General features: G+C 39.9%; 1 long non-coding RNA gene across 7 annotated transcripts in view; it reads left to right on the top strand.

Moving 5' to 3' along the window:
* LOC141582823 (uncharacterized) overlaps positions 1-19,351 on the top strand; it is a 110,085-nt gene that overhangs the window by 47,719 nt on the left and 43,015 nt on the right. For 5 of the 7 annotated variants that reach the window (XR_012515732.1, XR_012515735.1, XR_012515731.1 and 2 more), the window contains one exon: positions 6,288-12,674. The exons of 1 other annotated variant lie outside the window; for it this stretch is intronic. This is a non-coding gene — a long non-coding RNA (uncharacterized LOC141582823). The remainder of the gene's footprint in view (positions 1-6,287; positions 12,675-19,351) is intronic. One more of the 7 variants, XR_012515730.1, reaches the window with a different exon arrangement.

Below are 19,351 nucleotides of genomic sequence, written 5' to 3'. Positions count from 1 at the left end.
TGCAGTATTTTCAGTTCAGACCATGACTGGCTTCTGATCTCAGATTTAGGTATCCCACAAAAAGTGCTTCTGTTAATATTCCAGAAAAAAATGATGAATACAGAGCGATAGCTGGAGGTAAGTGAAAAGTTCCAGAAAACCATGTCTGATCCCATTAATCAAGCTCCCAACTTTCATCCCTCCCTCCTTTCTGCTGAGTTCCCTGGTCTACACTCAGAGTTGCAATCCTGACTCTGGCCACCAAGAGCCATTACAGCTATCTCCACGTTCCTCACTCTTTTTAAATGAAAAAGGGTAAATTTTACAGAGTAAGTAATGTTATGAACTTCCTCTTTACTGTGATACCAGTAGTTTGGAATACTCATTTGTATATTAAAGCAGGCCAATTTGCTGTTGATTTTAAATCTTCAGCACATTCAGTGATTTATCTTTTCCTTCATTAGTGTTAGTTGAGGTGTCCGCACGTGGTGGGGGGTCCCTCCTGGAGAGCAGGGTGCAGGGTGTTCATCACCCATACAGGCTTCTGAGAAGCCCGTACAGGCTTCTCAGACCTTCTCTCACTCCCTCCTACTGATCCCGTCTCCAGGACATTAAGGACACAGCTGCCCAGACCCTACTCCAGTGCCCCATCTTCTCAGTCACTTCCTACTGTCCTGTGCTCCCCCAATCCTGCCTCCTAGCAACAGCCAAGGCACATTAGACCTACCTGGTGTTTTATCCTATGGATGCCCCACAGTATATTTGTACACTCTTGTTTTACACTTGTCAGGGTTGTTTTTTATCCAGACATAATTAGAATCATTCTGCAGTCCGTTTCATAAACTGGGTTTTAGGGGAAGATAGCTTATTTTTCTGCTCATTGCTTATACTTTGTAGAGAAGTGTGATAATGATGGTACAGTGATGCCCCCTTGTGACAGAAGCGTGAACTGCAGCAGCTTGAACCTCACTGAGTAGGAAGGTGGTAGGGAGGTGCTGTGGCCCATGCACACCCTACAGAATTTTCCAGAAGTGTGGGTAGAAAAGGGGTCATTCCCACTACACAGGGATATTGACGGTCACCAAACAAAGTGTAGCCTCTTCCTGTGCTATGTGAAAACACAAAATGATTATTTCTATGTTTATGCTTTCAAACCTCTGGATTAGCTACAGACCTATAAAAGCAAAAATGCATCTTGGCCACTAAATGATCTTTGTGACCCACATTTGCCCTCATTATGATCATCTTTGCATACAAACGCATTTCTATAATAATGTTTTAAATTTCTTTGTCCCCCTAAATATTAGTCTCTTTCTTTTTTTATCAACCAAGTGGTTCATCATGTGGGTGCCCCAAAATTCATTTAATTAGTATTCTAGTCATAAAAATGTAGTTACTTTAACATTTTTTCCTGTTACAAACAATAGTATACTTAATATCGTCCTCATATGTATGCAAATATTTTTGTAAGCATTTCTGTGAAAAAAAAAAAAGTTTCTGGAAGTGTTCTTTCAAAACCCTGGAAACTGTAAAATGTTATATTAACATAATGAATTCCAAATTCTATTGCTAACTTATATTCCTTACCTCACAGTATGTAAGGACCTTGTGTCTTCACACATTAGAAATAATGTGAATCATTGCTAATCTTATGGGCAATAAATCACCTCTCATCATTGTCTTCATTAAAACTTGCTTTGCTGAATTCTAGAATTGCATCCTATGGCTGTGACATCAGTTTTCTCAAGCCTGTGTTATTCAGAGTGTTCTGACGTTCCCTGTTATTTACACTGTGTGGAAGACATCTTTTCAGAGTCTGTGTCCTCTGACAGCCCTACCAACTGTCTTGGAAGAATTTTAGTATTGTAATAACAGAACCTGGTTGTTGTACATGTGTGTGTATGTGTCACTTCTTGTGTGTGTGCACAGAATTTCCCTCTGCTTCCTTCTGCCCCTTCACAATTTTGTGTCCCATTTGGTCTTTCTTTCTAAATTCAGGCCCAGAAATAAAGGAAGGGAATTTTCAGAATGATAGTCCTTATAACCAGACGCTTATCAGCATCCTTCACAATGTCCTGAGGTTAAACTTCTAAAAGGTAAATTGGTGCAAAGGGTGTGCACCTGTGTAGCCCTTTGATAAGTATTGTCATACTGACACCCCAGAGGTAATGCTATTTAGATTGCTTAGGCAGAGTCACAGGAAAAAGTCCAAAGAGGAGTAAAAAAAAAAAAAAAAAAAAACAGTGCTGATGTCATGTTAGAGTGAAGGCCCTAGGCCCTGTCGTGGACTCACTCTCAAGTTTCTGCCACAGTTGGAAGATGTGGAAGTGATCAGGTGTAAACTGAATTTTTCACACAAGTGAAGCCTGAGTCAGCATGGTGGGTAGTGGCAATGGGGCAGGGAGAAACTGTCATTGCTTGGACTTACTTAGGACGCAGTCAGCAGGGCTAGGATACAGCTACAGGTTTTTTGTTTGTTTGTTTGTTTTGTTTGTTTGTTTGTTTGTTTTTTTGAGACGGAGTCCTGCCCTTCTATGGGACTTGTAACTATTCATGTGGCTCTGCAATTTGTCCCTTTTCATCAAAAATAGCTTCTGTATAAGTTTTAATTTGCATTTCATTGGTGATGTATTTTCAAATATTTCTTGGGCATATGTATTGCTTTTTACATGTATTCTCTGTGTATATCTGTATTATTTATGTATTCTTTTTTTTTTTTTTGAGACGGAGTTTCGCTCTTGTTACCCAGGCTGGAGTGCAATGGCGCCATCTCAGCTCACCGCAACCTCTGCCTCCTGGGTTCAAGCAATTCTCCTGCCTCAGCCTCCTGAGTAGCTGGGATGACAGGCATGCGCCACCATGCCCAGCTAATTTTTTGTGTTTTTAGTAGAGACGGGGTTTCACCATGTTGACCAGGATGGTCTCCTTGTGATCCGCCCACCTCGGCCTCCCAAAGTGCTGGGATTATAGGCGTGAGCCACCGCGCCCAGCCTGAATTTTTTTTTTTTTGAGACGGAGTTTCGCTCTTGTTACCCAGGCTGGAGTGCAATGGCGCGATCTCAGCTCACCGCAACCTCCGCCTCCTGGGTTCAGGCAATTCTCCTGCCTCAGCCTCCTGAGTAGCTGGGATTACAGGCACGCGCCACTATGCCCAACTAATTTTTTTTTGTATTTTTAGTCGAGACGGGGTTTCACCATGTTGACCAGGATGGTCTCGATCTCTTGATCTCGTGATCCACCCGCCTCGGCCTCCCAAAGTGCTGGGATTACAAGCTTGAGCCACCGCGCCCGGCTACAGTTTTATATACATTCATGGGTATAGAAAACATGGCATCAAGGCCTTTGTATGAAAAAGTTTGGTCATTACTGAGGTATGACAGAAGCCCAGGCTTTCTTGTTATATAATTATAGACAACAAAATTTACACATTTAAGGATACAACTTGATGATTTTCAGTAAACAAAAGTTACGCAACCATCACCATAGCTGAGTTTTAGATATTTCCATTACTCTAAAATGTCCCATCATACTTGAACGCAATTAATCCCTGCTTTCACCCCCAGTCCCAGGAACCACAGATATGCTTTGTGTTTCTGTTGATTTACCTATTCTTGACATTTCATAAAAATAGAATCATGCATCTGGCTTCTTTCACTTCACATAATGTTTTTAAGGTTTATCTATTTGTAGCATATATCAATACTTTATTCCTTTGTATTGATACACCACATTTTGTTTATCCACTCATCAACTGGTAAACAGTTTTTGGCCATTATGAATTATGACACCACATATATTTGTGTGCAAGTTTTTATGTAGACATAGGTTTCCATTTCTCTTGAGTATGTACCTGGGAGTAAAGTTGCTGGGTTATATGGTAGTTCTCTGCTTGACAATATGAGGAACTCTCAGAATATTTTATTGACCCTGACAGTCTTGAGGAGTACAGCCTTAATCTGTTTTGTTTTTCTCATGATTAGACCAGCAGTATGGAATTTGAGAAAGAACACCACAGAGTTGATGTGCCCTTCTTATCACATCTTATTTGGGTTTACATGATGGCAACATGACCTTACTGGTGATGTTAACCTTGATCACATAGTTAAAGTGTTTGCCAAGTTTTCCAGTGTATGATAACTTTTTCAATTCACGTATTCTGTTCCTGAGAAGTGAGTCACTAAGTGTGACCTGCATTCAGGGGTTGGAACAGAATTAAGCTTCACCTCTTGGAGAGTTAGTAGCTGCAAATACTATTTGGAATCCATAAAGACAGTTTGTCTTCTTGCACGCTTTTCTTTATTAATTCGCCAAATGTTTACTTGTATCAGTATGGATTTGTGCATACTTATTTAAAACTTGAAATATTTTACTTAATGGGCATATCCCGAAAGAATTCCAGCATCATTATTTCAGTGGTACAGTAAAAGAATTTTGACTTAACTATCAGGAAACTGCAAAAGCGCTCCCTATCACCCCAATTATATTTCACTACCACTATATTTTCTAATGGCAATATATTTGACAGTGATTTTAGACAATATATTTAACCATGGCAAAGTTTTCAACAGCATTGTAATTTCACATTATTCCATCACCTACTTGGTACCCCTTGAGAAAGAAATAACAAAAAAATAAGGCAATATTATTGAAGTAGCCATAAAAATTATTGCTGACAGAAAGTAAATCTATTTATGAACTCCCCGTCAATGAAGCAAAAGTCTAAGATATGTCAGGTAAAATGTGTGCTTCATTTGAAAGCATGTTGTCTACAATTCAGCCTTCTGGTTATCTGACTCTCAAAGCTGTTCTACAACTCTACCTTTTAGGAAACTGACAGCATTGCATTCAATCTTGTCTATAGACACAAGCAATGAATTCGGTCTTGGGGGAGGGAAACCTTTTCCTCCTGGGGAAATACCTATTTATCTCCCTTTGAACATTTATTTCAACACTCTTGATCTATAAATGTGACAAAGAGGTGGCTGTAGACTTGGCAGAGTTCATTTCAGTGGATGAGTGAGGGAACTAAGCCCCATTAGATGAGAAATGAAGACCAAGGTGCAGGGAGGTACAGCGGAATGCAAGTTGAGTATTGAGAATACGTCATAGAATACTGATTGCAAATGGGAGAATATATGTAAAGAGGACATTAAAGATGTAGAAATGGGTCCATGGCACTGAATTATGTTTTACAGTCATCAGTGATAAAAGTCTCTATAATTAATCTGTTAGTGGGAAGGAGCCATCTCTTAGATCTGCCATCTGAATTTATCACACCCTCCTTTCCACACTTCACTTTCTTATTTCTATTCTGGGGAAGCTTAAAACTTAACGAAAGTCATGCTCATCATCACTGGTCATTAGAGAAATGCAAATCAAAACCACATTGAGATACCATCTCACACCAGTTAGAATGGCGATCATTAAAAAATCTGGAGACAACAGATGCTGGAGAGGATGTGGAGAAATAGGAACGCTTTTACACTGTTGGTGGGAGTGTAAATTAATTCAACCATTGTGGAAGACAGTGTGGCGATTCCTCAATGACCTAAAAATAGAAATCCCATTTGACCCAGCAATCCCATTACTGGGTATATATTCAAAGGATTATAAATCATTCTACTACAAGGACACATGCACACGAATGTTCATTGCAGCACTGTTCACAATAGCAAAGACATGGAACCAACCCAAATGCCCAACGACGATAGACTGGATAGGGAAAATGTGGTACATATACACCATGGAATATTACGCAGCCATCAAAAACGATGAGTTCCCGTCCTTTGTAGGGACATGGATGAACCTGGAAACCATCATTCTCAGCAAACTGACACAAGAGCAGAAAATCAAACACCGCATATTCTCACTCATAGGCAGGTGTTGAACAATGAGAACACATGGACACAGGGAGGGGAGCACTACACACTGGGGTCCATTGGGGGGAAATGGGGGAGGGGCAGGGGGTGGGGAGGTGGGAAGAGATAGCATGGGGAGAAATGACAGATACAGGCGAGGGGACGGAAGGCAGCAAACCACACTGCCATGTGTGTACCTATGCAACAATCTTGCATGTTCTTCACATGTACCCCAAAACCTAAAATGCAATAAATAAAATAAAATAAAATAAAAAATTTTTAAAAAAGGTAATGGCAAAAAAACAAACAAACAAACAAAAAAACTTAACGAAAGGGATCATGTAGAGTTTGACCTTAATGCCTATTAACTGTTAACTAAGGAATGACTGAATGGGTGAATACACAATGTGCCAAACATGTGCTGATAATTCACAAATTTTTATCTTCTAGTACAGTGCTTTTAGGCAGATGACTGAACCCGTAGAGTTAGGTGGCTGAGAGGATGCAGCCTCCCAGATCTCTACAACTGGTGGCCGCAAGATGGGAGCACCCAGCTTCAGTGTTCAAAGTAGATTTATGCAGACTTCCACATCTTACATGCAGGAGGGATCCTCCCTGACCTGAGCAGGTAAGGTCACAGACAGGCTGGTTTCCCAACATGGGGACAGGATTACAGCCGGCTCAGAAGTAAGTTGTGGTCCAGCTCTTGTGTCATTCAAAAAGACTCCAGAACTTGTAGATCCAGCTCCTCTCTAAACTTGAACTCAGCCAATATCCCAGAGAGACATTCTTAATCTTCTAGGCAAATGCACTGTCATTAGCAACCACCAGAGACCACACAAACATATACAAATACACACACACACACACACACACACACACATACACACACACACACACATACACACACAAACACACACACACGCGCGCGCACCCTAGAGTCTTAATGCCAGCAGTAACCCTAGGAGAACCTGCAGGCTCTACTTGTTGCTTATTGTGTGTGTTAGGCTGCATGTGTAACTGGATCCTTTTTGCGTTAAAAAAAAAATGGTGATGATGATTAACAGAGTATTTGTTTAATAGGGAATTAGTTAAAAATTACCTTGGTATCCAGTTAAATGTGATGACAATGACACAATTTCCACCTGTCATGTTATCAAAGTATTTTAAAAAAACCATTGAGGATTTCAGTGAGGTGCGCATGTGGGGACATCTATTCTGCCTCATATTGGCAGAAAGGATTTCACTTAGTACAACCTCTTTCCAGACTGATTTGGCAGTATCTTTTAAATAGTCTATGCATCCCCAATCTGTATGTATCTGGAGCCTGTCCCTTCAAGTATTTGTCCTTGGTGTGACACCTGCCCCTCTATTAGAGAGTGCATATTCCTCATGATGTAGGTTGTCTTGGGAACTCTTCCTTTATCTTTTTCCTTTTTTTAGACAGAGTTTCACTCTTGTTGCCCAGGCTGGAGTGCAATGGCACAATCTTGGCTCACTGCAACCTCTGCCTCCTGGGTTCAAGCGATTCTCCTGACTCAGCCTCCCAAGTATCTGGGATTATAGGCATGCACTACCACACCCAGCTAATTTTGTATTTTTAGTAGAGATGGGGTTTCTCCATGTTGATCAGGCTGGTCTGGAACTCCTGACCTCAGGTGATTTGCCTGCCTCTGCCTCCCAAAGTGCTAGGATTACAGGCGTGAGCCACCATACCTGGCCCAGGAGCTCTACTTTCTAAAGCACTGATCTAGAAACATTCCTTTGTCTTTACAGAGCAGGAAATTGATGTACAACAAGATTCTCTGATCAGAAAGAGAGGCAGAACTAGCAGCCTGGCTTCAGAGGTGAAGATACAGATTTCAGTAGTGACCCAGATCAGCAGGAAAGCAAGATTTACTTGGTTATAGTGTGATATGCAGCTCAGCGTCATACAGTCTGCATGGGGACTTATAGGGTGCTGGTCTTTACTTTTCTACTTATTGTAGAATGCTCCCCAGCCAGACTACTTAACCTACAAACATCATGCTTCTCCAGCTATAAAATCACATGAAGGTCATTACCTCTACCTCCTAGTAATGCTGTGGAAATACGTGAAATAAAAATGCACCAGCATTCAGGAAAATGAGTCCCAATGACTCGCCTAGGTCAGGCATCCCGCCCTTCTATGGGATTTTTAAGCTCCCATCACCCATGTGGCTCTGCAGCTTGCCTTTTTTCAGCAAAACAATATCTATCCAAGATTTTGTTTTCATTAGTGAATGTGTTTTCAAACATTTCTTGGGCATGTATATTGCTCTTTACATGAATTCTCTGTTTATATCTGCATTAGCTATCTTGCATAACAAATTACCTCCAAATTTTGCTGCTTAAAGCAACAAACGTATTAATACACATCATTTCTATGGGTCAGGAATTATGGCACAGTTTAGTTTAGGTTCTGGCTCTGAGTCTCTCACAAGGCTGCAATCAAGGTTTAGGTAGGGACTCCAGCCATCTCAAGGCTCAACGAAGGGAAGATCCACCTCCAAACTCATTTATATGGCTGTTGGCAGGCCTCAGGGCCTCAATGATTCTTGGGTAGGGACATCAGTTGTCACATGGATAGCTCACAACATGGCAGCTGGCTCTCCTTAGAGCATCGATAAGAATTGCCTAGCAAGGGCAACACAGCTTTTGTGTCACTTGATCTCAGAAGTAACATCCCTTCCATTCTCACATATTTTAATTTTTAGTAGCAAGTCACTAACTCTAGCCCACACAATGGGACAGATTACACAGGGAGTAAATACACAAGAAAAATGAGGATCACTGGGGATGATCCAAGAGGGTGCCTACCACAACATCATCAGACCCTCTCCCCATATTGGCTACTAGGAATGCTTCATGTATCATGAGAATTAGCTCCATATAATTTGTACATATTTACTCTAGCCTACTCAGATAAGCTTTAATGATTTATTTTATCATACACAGTGTTTTAAAATTTTCAATATTATAATTTAATATACAGATCAGTATATAAATAAATTAAGCAAAGACCAGAGCAGCATTGATTGTTATTGTCTAGGGAGGTTGGAACATTGAGATTCCTGGAGGCTTCAGAACACTTGAAAAGCTTTAGTAGAATTCCAGACTCCACTCCTGAGGAGACAATAATCAAAGCAGTTTCTCTGGTTTACACAACCTTTCTTAATTTCCTATAACCTGATCTAAACTATGTATTTAATAATAGGTTACTTGAATGAATGTTAAGATTAAAGGAGATACAACTTAGAGTGCATCGCCTTTATTAGTTTTGTTAACATTAGTTTCCTACCCTCCAGATCATTGTTCCAGAGGAAACACCTGTTACTCTGAATAAGCCTGTCTGTCTGCCACCTTGAAGCCAGTCAATTCACATGATCCACATACCAAGGTCTCTTGGCCCCAGGCAGAGGATTTCAATTCCACCATCATCATCCTCCTCATCATCACCAAGAGGGGTTGCTGAGTGAACAGGCATGGGGATTATACAATGACCAGTCCCTAACCCTTGGTGGGGCATCACATACAGAAGAGGTTGCTGGGTGCTATGCTTTCAATGTCCCCTCCAATTGAAATATAATGGCCGTTGTAAACAGTATTAAGAGGAGGTGCCTTTAAGCAGTGATTAGCTCATGAGGGCTCCACCCTTATGAGTGGATAAATGCTGTTATTGTGGGAGTGGGTGAGTTATCATGAGAGTGGGCTCCCAATGAAAATAATGAGTCCAGCCCTACTTCCTCTTTCTATCTCATGTGCTTACTTGCTCTTCTACCAAGTTATGGTGCAGCATGAAGGCCTTTGCCAGATGCTGAAGCCATGCTTTTGGACGCAGAACTGTGAGAAATAAATTTTATTTCTTTATAAATGACCCAGTCTGTTAGAGCAAAAATGGACTAACACAGAAAATTGGTTCAGAGACATGGACTGTAGCTCTAATAAACACCTGAAAATGTGGAAGCGGCTTTGGAACTGAGTAATGATGGGTAGAGGCTGGAAGCATTTGAGACAGCAGGCTAGAAAAAGCCTAGATTGCCATAAATGGAGCTGTAATGGCAATTCTTGTGAGGTATCAGAAGAGGAGAGCTGTAGGAAAAGTCTGAGTCTTCTTAGATACTAAAGCCTTAAAGTAGTTCAAGGGGTTGTGACCAGAATGTTGGTAGAAATATGGACAGCAAAGGCCATTCTGATAAAATCTCAGACAGAAATGAGGAACAGGCTGGGAACGGTGGCTCACGCTTGTAATCCTAACACTTTGGGAGGCCGACGCAGGTGGGTCACCTGAGGTCAGGAGTTTGAGACCAGCCTGGCCAACATAAGAAATCCTGTCTCTACTAAAAATACACACAAAAAAATTAGGCAGGCATGGTGGCGGGTGCTTGTAATCCCAGCTACTTGGGAGGCTGAGGCAGGAGAATCGCTTGAACCCCAGAGGTGAAGGTTGCAGTCAGCTGAGATCATGCCGTTGCTCTCCATTCTGGGCAACAAGAGTGAAACTCCATTTAAAAAAAAAAAAAAAGAAAGAAATGAGGAACAATGTAGGAAACTGGTGTAAAGGCCATCCTTGTTATAGCAAAGACCTTGGCTGAATTTTGTCCATGTTCTAGGGCTTTATGTAATCCAGCACTTAAGAGTGATGAAGTAGGGTATCTGATGGAAGAACTCTCTAAGCAGCAAAGCATTCAGGCTGCTGCATAGCTACTTTTAACCACACACAGTGAGATGTGAGAAGAAATAAGTGACTTAAAGTATGAATTTATAATTAAAAGAGAAGCAGAACAAAAAAGAAGTTGGAAAAATTTACAGCCTGACCATGTAGAATACAAAGTGTGTTCAGGAAAGAACACTAGGGTGTGGCCAAGCAACTGTTTGCTAAAGAGGTTACCAGAGATGGAAGGGAGCCAGATGCTATTTATCAAGATAATGAGAAAAAGGCCCCCAAAGTATTTCAGAGATCTTTGAGGCTGCCCCTCCCATCACAGACCCAAAGCTATAGAGGGACAAGCCCAGGATGCCCTCCATGGGCTTGCTGCAAAGAGAGGCTTGGGTCTCTGCTTCCCACATTTCAGTACAGTGCTCCTCAGCCACCCCAGTTGCTGTGGCTCAAGTGGCCCCAAGTGTAGCTCAATCTACAGCTTCAGAAGATACAAGCTGTAAACCCTAGTTGTATCCATATGGTGCCTGAAGGCACACAGAGTTCAAGAGCTGTGAGGGCATGGCTTCCTCCTCCTAGCTTTGAAAAGATGTCTCAGAGTCTGGAGATCCAGGCAGAGACTTGCACAGGGATGGAGCTACCACAAAGAGCCCCTACTAGGGCAATGCCTAGTGAGCTGTGGAAGCATGGCCATCTCAGAGACCCCAGATCTGTAGTTACCAGCATGCAACTCCAGCCTCAGAAAGCTGCAGGCATGAGATTCCAATTTGTGAGAGCTGCTTAGTAGACTGAATTTAGCAAATCCATAGAGGTAAGAGTGCCTGAGGCTTTGAGGGCCCGGTTCCCATCCCAGTGAGCCCTGTATTCAGGACAGGGAGTCAAAAGAGAATGATTCTCTAGCTTTAAGGCGTAATGGGCCTTCCACAGTGACTCACGTTTGTAATCCCAGCACTTTGGGAGGCCAAAGTGTGTGGACCACTTGAGCTCAAGAGTTCAAGACCAGCCTGGGCAATATGGTGAAACCCTGTCTCTACAAAACATACAAAAATTAGCTAGGCATGGTGATGCATGTCTGTAGTCTCAGCTATTTGGGAGGCTGAGGCAGGAGGATCGCTTGAGCCCTAGAGGCAGAGGTTTAGTGAGCCAAGATCATGCTATTGCATGCAGCCTAGGTTGACAGAGGAAAACTCTGTCTAAAAAAAAAAAAAAAAAAGACTTAATATAATGTTGTTGGCCCCTGTTGGGTTTTGGACTTGCTTGAGGCCTGTTACTCCTTTCTTTTTGCCTCTGTCTCCCTTTTGGAATGGAAATGTTTACTGTACACCTGTGTCACCATTGTATTTTGGGAGTAAACAGCTTGTTTTGATTCACAAGCTCACAGCAGGAAGGAATTTGCCCTAGGATGAATTGGGTTTTGAGTCTGACCCATAACTGATTTAGATGAGACTCTGGACTTTGGAGTTTTGAGTTGATGCTAGAATGAATTAAGACTTTGGGGGCTACTGAGCTGGAATGAATGTATTTTGTATATCAGGAGGAAATAGCCATCAGTAGTTAGAACCTACAATATTGGGCAGCAGCAGCTGAACATATTTTTTTCTTTGCTTTGTTCACTTAACAGTATATATTTTGGAGGTCACTACATAATAGAGTGGGAGTTCTCATTGCTTATTATATCTGCATTGTACTCTAGGAGGTAGATGTATCTTAGGTTATTCAATCAGTCCCTTGTTGGTGGACATCTGTCACTTTTTGGGTCTTCTGCTGTTAAAATTTGTTCTGCCAAGAATGAACCTTGTGCTTCTACCTTTTTGTCTTTTTGAATTGAATCTTCGGGATACATTCTTAGAAGATAGTTTGTTGGTTCCAAGAGAAAATACCTATACCCTATGAAATAGAAGATTTTAAACAGAGAGCATCTGGAAATTTAGCAGCAAGAAGTGAATGTTGGTCCTATCCCATCATTTATTTTATTTCACATACTTTCTGCTCTCGTATTTTCTTTCTAGTGACATGGGTAAAGTAATTTCTTATTGAGCCCCAGGAACAAAAAATACTACCTAAGGGCAAATAATAAAATCACTCAGATAGACAGAAGATGGAAATTGTCAAACCTGTATCCCTGTTGCCAGACTTCTCAACTGACCATAGGACATTCGGTGAGTCCTTTCCTTTTGTTGGTCTCATTCCTAACACAGAAAGACACTCAATATAGAAACAGTGGATAGGGAACCCTTTGATCACCTGAAACTTCATGTTTACTGACTTTAAACTAGTTGCCCTCCAGAGCAAAGGATTATACCTTGTGATGCTGTGTTTTTCCCGTACATGGCACACTCCTACTGACACACCCAGTGTTGTCCACAATTCTCAGCTGTATAGCTATAAATAACTCCACCCCTTTCTCTCCCACTCAGAAAATTATTTCATAATTCAAGAGAGTGAGAGAGTTTTTATAGGTACAACACTGATTCAGCTATAACATAAACAATCCTCAAGCTTCAGTAAAGTATTATAAGTAAAAAGTTACTTACAGTACACAAAATGTTGTGACGCATTAGCTTGTCATGGCACCATGAATAAGAGTCTCTCATGTAGAACAGCACCCATTGCAAGAATGTCTTGACAACAGCTCTTATTGGAAGCCAGAAATACTGTACATCCAACCATCTTGAGGTATTGTTATTATTAGAAATAAAAATAATAGATGGCATTAATTGATTGCTGTGTGCCAGGCCCTGTGTTATGTTACATGTTTTAATTATTACTTTCTCTGTATGTGTCCACTATTTTAATCTTTTTTGTAGAAAGAAAACAGTCTTAGAGCGTTTAAGTAATTGCTTAAGATGTAGTAAGTGACAAAACCAAACACAGATACAGGGCTGTCTAATGTCAAAGGACGTTCTCTTAACTAATGCTTTCCTTTGCCAGAGGAAATTTCTCCAAATATTTGGGAATTATTTACCTATAAAGTCTTCTATATGCAAAGTAGCCTCCATCTCTTTCCAGGCTCCAAACTTCCCTTCCTAGTGGCACCGCTATTTTGTGTATCTGTCTAGAGAAAGACTTTTCATGTAAAATCTGTATGTGTGTAAGTGTGTTTATGTACTTATAAAATGCTAATAATAATATTCTGAAAAACAAACAGTGGACTAGGGGTGTGGGCTTTGGGATTATAAAAACCTGAATTTGACTCTGGGAACCATTAACTGCTGTTTGTGTGATTTAGAGCAAGTAATTTATCTATCATATGTCCTATCATTGTTATTATCCTATATTATTGTTTATTATTATTACTATTTGTACCACTCACCCAAAGGCTGGATGATAGGAGTGGAGATTACACTGCCTGTTATTACAATGTTCCTCAAACCTTTAATTTTATAACTATTGGATAGGATGTAAATTAAAGGAAATATATAAAAAGCTCTTGAGTAGACCCAGGCATATAACATTATTTAATATGCTGCTGGTATGGCATTTCCATTCTAATGTATTGTACAAGAATTGAGGCTGGGTCAACTGAAAAGAGTAAAATGTTACATCTTATACCTTGTTATTTAATAAGAACATTTCACCAATGTGTTAGTATTTAAGATAAAAACAAAAAATAAGAAATAAACACAAGACACTAAACTACACATATGGTTGTAGTAGTTACATGAATTGTATATATAATGTACAGTACATGTGTATATATGCGTGAAAAAATAACCACTGGAATGATATAGCACAATATTTCAATCATGGTAGAGTTACTGGGTATTGATATTTTTAACCTCTCTACTTGGCTCAATAGTAAACATTTGCTAAGATGAGTACGGATTATATTTATGACCAAAAACTATAATCCCTTAAACTTCTGCTACTTATGAAATATTTTAGATGAAATGTATAGAGATCTATAAAATTAGTCCAAGTCAGGAAAAAAGTTTACTCCTCCCTGATTGTGCCCCTTTCTTTCTTCCCTAGAGATAATCACTATCTACAGTGAGATAATTATAATTTCTCTGTACTACTTTATTCTTTTACTCCATATGAGAACTCCCTAAAAAAATATAGTATTGTTTTGCATGTTTTCACTGCCTGCATACACACACACACACACACACACACACACACACACACACACCCCTGATCCTTACATTCAAGGGAGCATTGTGAGGTGTTTATGGGGAGAGCTTCCTCAAGATCCAGGCACAGTTTGGTGCATCATCTACAATGCCAGTATTTGCTTTTTCCCATCCCAACACTTTGATCTGTAACAAGGATGTTATTTCTTAGTCCATTCATTCCTACTTTTACCCTTAACTATTTTTTCCCATCTGCATTCTTTTATTTACTTTGTGGGTTTTTAAATCAGAATTTTAAAATTTAATATTTAGTTTTCTTTTTTATTCATGTAGATATTTAATGCTTTATAATATCTTCTGGCAGCTACTCTACCTAGATTTTGGTATGTTGCTTTCATCATTATTCTCATTAAACTCGCAATTTTAATCTATTCTCATTGGGCCCAAGATTTGGTTAACAGCCTCAGATAGAGTCAATTTTCATGAATGTTCCATGCCCATTTGAAAAGTATGTGTATTGCTTAATATCAGGCTTCACAGTTCACTGTGTTGATCTATAAGATCTACTCTTGGGAATTGGTTGTTTAGGTCTTCTCTATAATTACTGTTTTTTTTCTCCACTTGAACATTTTTGAATTCATGGAAGTATTGTGTGCTTTGGTATATAAGTACTAATATCTCCCATTTTCCTTGTGAATTGTAGCCTTTAGCATTATCAACTGTGCCTTTTTATCTCTTTAAATCCATTTTGGTCTCAATTCTGCTCTCTCAAATATTAAGATTGTAACTCCTGTTTTCTTGTTATGGACAATTGCTTGGTATATACTTACTTATTTTTAAATCGTTAACCTACCTGAATTCATTTGTTTAAGGTATATCTCCTGAAAAAGCTTAATTTTGGATTTTGCTTCAATAGGAAATTTGCAAATACTTTTCCTTTAATAGGTGAGTTAAGTCCGTTTACTGTTATTGTTGTTATTCCTGGAATCAGGCCAGGTCCTGCTACATTTTCTCGAGGCCCAATAACAAGAAGCAGACAAACTAGGAAAGAAGGGAATTTATTACTGTAACTGGATACAGGGAGAAGGCTGGAGATAATTCCACCAGACCAACTCAAAGTGTTACAATTTTCTTAGTGCTTATAAGAGTTGGGGTTATGTGCCTACGTGCAGTACAGCATTTGCCTAAGTCTACTGGTAACTAATTTTGTTTCAATTAGAAGGCCAGAGGCAAAAAAAAATGCTTGCTAAATCCAATTAAAAGGGCCCCTTCAAGGACTGTCTACTGTGGTAATGGAGTGATTGTTTCTGTCTTATCTCCTTTACAGCTTGGTCTGGAGAGCAGCCTTAGACTCTCCAATGAATCTATTCAAACAGCTGCCTCTGTTACCTTGACTTGTCTCAGATTTTGCCGACCGGAGATAGGTCCTATTGTAAAACTGTTTCTATTATTTTGTCTTGCTCCAGCAAGGGAGAAGACCATGCAAGGCTCTGCTGACCTTGTGTTTCATTTCTAGCTTTGATGTCCCTAGGTTTAACTATTTGTTCAATGTTAAGGCAGCACCGTGGAAATTTGTCTGTGTAACTGGGGTGCTATGCAGGCCTGTCTGTGTGACTGTCATGCAGACCTGCCTGTGTGATCGTCAGGGAGAATTAGCCTGCCACAATATGATCAAAGTTTTGGTCATTTAAGTTCAGTTCTGTAGTATTGTTTATAAATACAATGAAATTATATAGTCTTTCAGTAGGTCATGTGTTTTATTGCCTCTTCCTATTTATTTAGTATTTAGCATGGTTATTATTTTGTTCCAGTGGTTACTTTTATATTAAATCCTTAACTACACTACATCCTTGTTATGCAGTGAAGTATTACTAATGAATAGAGAAATGGTTAAATGATATAAACAGATAATTCATATTAAAAAATTATGTGTATCTATTAAACTTTTAAAAATATGCCAAATCACAATAACTAAAGGACTGAAAACTAGTATTCTAGGCTACCATGCTGAGTGATAAAGGAAAATTATTGAAAAATACATATAGGGCCGGGCATAGTGGCTCACGCCTGTATTCCCAACACTTTGGGAGGCCGAGGCGGGTGGATCACGAGGTCGGTGGATCATGAAGTCAAGAGATTGAGACCATCCTGGTCAACATGGTGAAACCCTGTCTCTACTAAAAATACAAAATAAAATTAGCTGGGCATGGTGGCGCATGCCTGTAATCCCAGCTACTCAGGAGGTTGAGGCAGGAGAATTGCCTGAACCCAGGAGGTGGAGGTTGTGGTGAGCCAAGATCGCGTCATTGCACTCCAGCCTGGGTAACAAGAGCGAAACTCTGTCTCAAAAAAAAAGAAAGAAAGAAAGAAAGAAAAATACATATAATCTGAAAACTTTGGGAAAGAATAGATATAAACAAATGTTTTGTGTAATACCCCATTCCTGTCTCTTGATAAATGAATATGACCCTCTAGCAGTGAGTTACCCTTATTGACCCTGACCTTGCTAACCTATAAAATGGGCATAATGACATTTACTTCAGAGAGCCATGAGGAGAAATGAGCAAACGTAAATAAAGCACATGGTACCTAATACTTCAACAAATATATGCATAATCTCCCTTATGTTCTTCCTCCCACAAGAGGTGACTTAAACATCAACATTTCACAGAGATCAGTGGATTCGAACCATCAGAAAAAGAAATGCGTACATATTTATATGATATACAAGCTTTGGTGCTATTGCTTTCTAGGATGAGATACTGAGGATGGTGAAAATAAGGAAGCAAATTATAGCCTCATTACTTTTTATTTGTTGGGTTCTCTTCTTTTTAAACTTCTATGTGGATACTGAAATAGCAGCTTCCCTTTGAGGCCAAGAAAGGAGACAGCACAGAATGACAGAACATGAAGATAGGTCTGCTGTACAATGAATTGAAATCGGGAGACCTTAACTCCCAATACCAGATCTGTCCTTGTGTACAGGACCATGGAGAGTCACTTCCTCTGTGTTGGTCTCTGTCCTTACACAGAAAGATATTGTATACCTAATGGTTAAGGACATGGGCTTTGGCATCAGGATAGTGAGGAGAAAACTGGGGCACATTTAATTACTGGCTTCATGATGTTCAGGAAATGTTGAGTCTCCAGTTAAATGAAACTCATACATGAAGTATGACTGCATAGAGAATAAAATGGGAGGAACTACACAAAAAGTGATACGTTCTTCAAAATTACTGAGTGGTGGGGTTGGTACTTAATTCTTTATCTCTTGACTTAACTATGTTTTCCACAATTTCTAAATTAGTATGGTTCTTTTTAAAACTCAGAAGTAAGGTTCGGTGAAGCAGTTGTTATGAAATATTTCAGAAATACAAAAATTATAGAATGTAAGAGACTTCCCTGTACTCATGTTGACATATGTAATATTACATATGCAGTTGAAACTCACTTTGAAGACTCCTCTGATTGCGAGCCTCCTTCTTTCTCAGAAGTAACCACTATGCAGAATTTGGGTTTCGGATTTTAACAACGTTGCCCTATAGTTTTATGACATATGTGTATACCTGTAAGTGAGAATGATATTGTTTTGTAGCATGGTTTTTTCTGTAGATGCCTGGCTATCTCACGGAAAAAAGGAAGAAACCTGAGGAAAACAAACACACAATTACATCTCAACACCGGGACCTGCCGTATATACCTCCTTGTCATGTGTACTCCTGCATACTTACTAAAACAGACACACCCATTTTCTTAGTTTATATGCTTATAGGGAGCACAAACAACCTACAGATACTATTTTCAAATGCTTTTACCCAGCATGTTCAAAGTCTTAGAGTTTCTCTGGAGCTAACTGGCCTAAAACGAATGTCTCAGTGTATTCTGATATTAAACAACTTCCCATTTGTCTAGGCCGAATTATCTGCCTTTCATTCTCACTGTAACCCTTCAAGGCCTAATCCAGAACCTAATCTGGGCTATGCTGGTAAAAAAAAGATAGCCCAGTCTACCACCCAAATCCCTTATTGGCTTAGGGGTCAGTCTCATTTAGAACTTGATCTGATTTTGTGTTACAATGCTTGGGCCCGTGTATATTTTCCCTCCTTTTCTTCTAGTTTCCCCCCCCCCATCAAGTTACCTGTTTTCTTCTCTAATTCTTCTAATATTTTTAATTGGACAGGGAAGATACTTCAAAAGTGTTTTAATTCACATTTGCTGATTGCGCTGCAGCTCTTTGCTGAGTGAGACTGAGGCTCAACTTTTACCCCAAACCCAGCTGTCAGGATCCTTCCTCTCTGGAAGCTGTGGTACTGAACCCTAGGTGGTTTCATGCAGTCCCTTCCTCTTTCCTGTCCCTGTGTGACAGTCACTGCTTGGCTAACTAGGTGGGTAAACAGAGGAGCCTGCTATCAATTCAAGGGGCTTTCTTTGGGAGAGTGCAGAGAGAAGCATGCTGGGAAACCACTTTCATCTTGTGACCTTCACCGAAATCCTGGGCAGTGCAGATGTTATCTGACTGCTAAATATAAGCTTCATTTGAGAGGCATATTCACCCTTCTCCTAGGCATCTGTAATTTCCCTGAAGCTGCCCAACTGGGGCTATCATGTGGATAGATTCATGGATTAGTTCTGGGACCACCTACTACTTAATTCTCTTGGCTTAGAGGTATTCCCTGTTCCAATGCTGAGCTATCGGGGTACGGCTAGTGATATATATTTTTTTCTGATTATTATTTTCACTTCCAAAACCAAAACACTTTTGT

The sequence above is a fragment of the Saimiri boliviensis genome, chromosome X, assembly GCF_048565385.1.
Source record: "Saimiri boliviensis isolate mSaiBol1 chromosome X, mSaiBol1.pri, whole genome shotgun sequence".
NCBI lineage: Eukaryota > Metazoa > Chordata > Mammalia > Primates > Cebidae > Saimiri > Saimiri boliviensis.
This window is presented reverse-complemented; position numbering and strand designations above follow the sequence as displayed.